Here is a 1,087-nt window from a genome sequence, read left to right on the forward strand (position 1 = left end):
CCGGCACGGAGCCTCGTGGCTCAAGGCTCCATGCAGGCAGCCGGCTCATCCTTCAGCCCGTGCTGCTTCCCCAGGGGGCTGAAGGACACCTCTCGGAGGGATGTGCAGGTGGCAGGCACAGCTCTGTTGTTTGGGGGGGGGGTGATGGTCTGCAAAGGTTTCATCGATTGAGAAGGGGTCCGTATCCTCGACAAGTTGGGAGCCACCGATTTCAGTGACTGCACAAGTGGCCAGTGAGTTTTGGGGGGGCGGGGATGCCCCCAAAAATGAAGACAATCAAATTCCCATCAGCGCTTGGAACATTTCAGCCGTGGTGGTTACCTGCTGCACTTCGTCCGGTGGATGGGAGGTGGCAAGGGTACCGTCGTAGGCTGCCCAGCCAAGGCCTCAGCCCTGTCGTAGGAGGGATACGTCGCAGTCCACGGCTCATTCAGCACTTGGTCTCTCTGCTGAGCTGGAGGTAAGTTCTAGCAGCTTAGGGGGACCTAGCCCACTGAGAACTGGAGTGAGACCCCCTCACTAGCATCACCCCAGCCACGGCCTGGCCAGCTGAGGAACAATTCTCAGCCCCCCCAGGCTGGGTTGGAGCACACGGAGCCTTTCACCTCCAGCTTACTTCCCATTTGCACAGCTCTGTGCCTTCCTGTTTGCACGCTTGCTTCTCCCCCACGCCGCCGCCACGTCCATCCACAAGCCGCCGGACTCCGCAGAGCTGAGCAGGAGGCTCAGGTTGCTCCCAACATGAATGCTGGCGAGTTCCAAAGTAACCGCAGCTCCCAATGGGCGTCTCCCCGCTGCCCTCTCCCACTGCGCAGGAATCCCCCTGCAAACCTTTCTCCATGGTGCCTTTCCCTATCAACGATACCGTATTATCTCCCGCTCCTGGGTACGCCTCGCTGGACTCAATTTGTATGGGAAGAGGGAGTTTGTGTTGTAGAGGGTAAATTACTTACATATTTGGAGGTAGATGCCGGGGAACGTGTGTGTGTGTGTGTGTGTGTGTGTGTGTGTGTGTGTGTGTGTGTGTGTGTGTGTGTGTGTGTGTGTGTGTGTGTGTGTGTGTGTGTGTGTGTGTGTGTGTGTGTGT

The sequence above is a fragment of the Pelodiscus sinensis genome, chromosome 29 (genome assembly GCF_049634645.1).
Source record: "Pelodiscus sinensis isolate JC-2024 chromosome 29, ASM4963464v1, whole genome shotgun sequence".
Classification (NCBI taxonomy): domain Eukaryota; kingdom Metazoa; phylum Chordata; order Testudines; family Trionychidae; genus Pelodiscus; species Pelodiscus sinensis.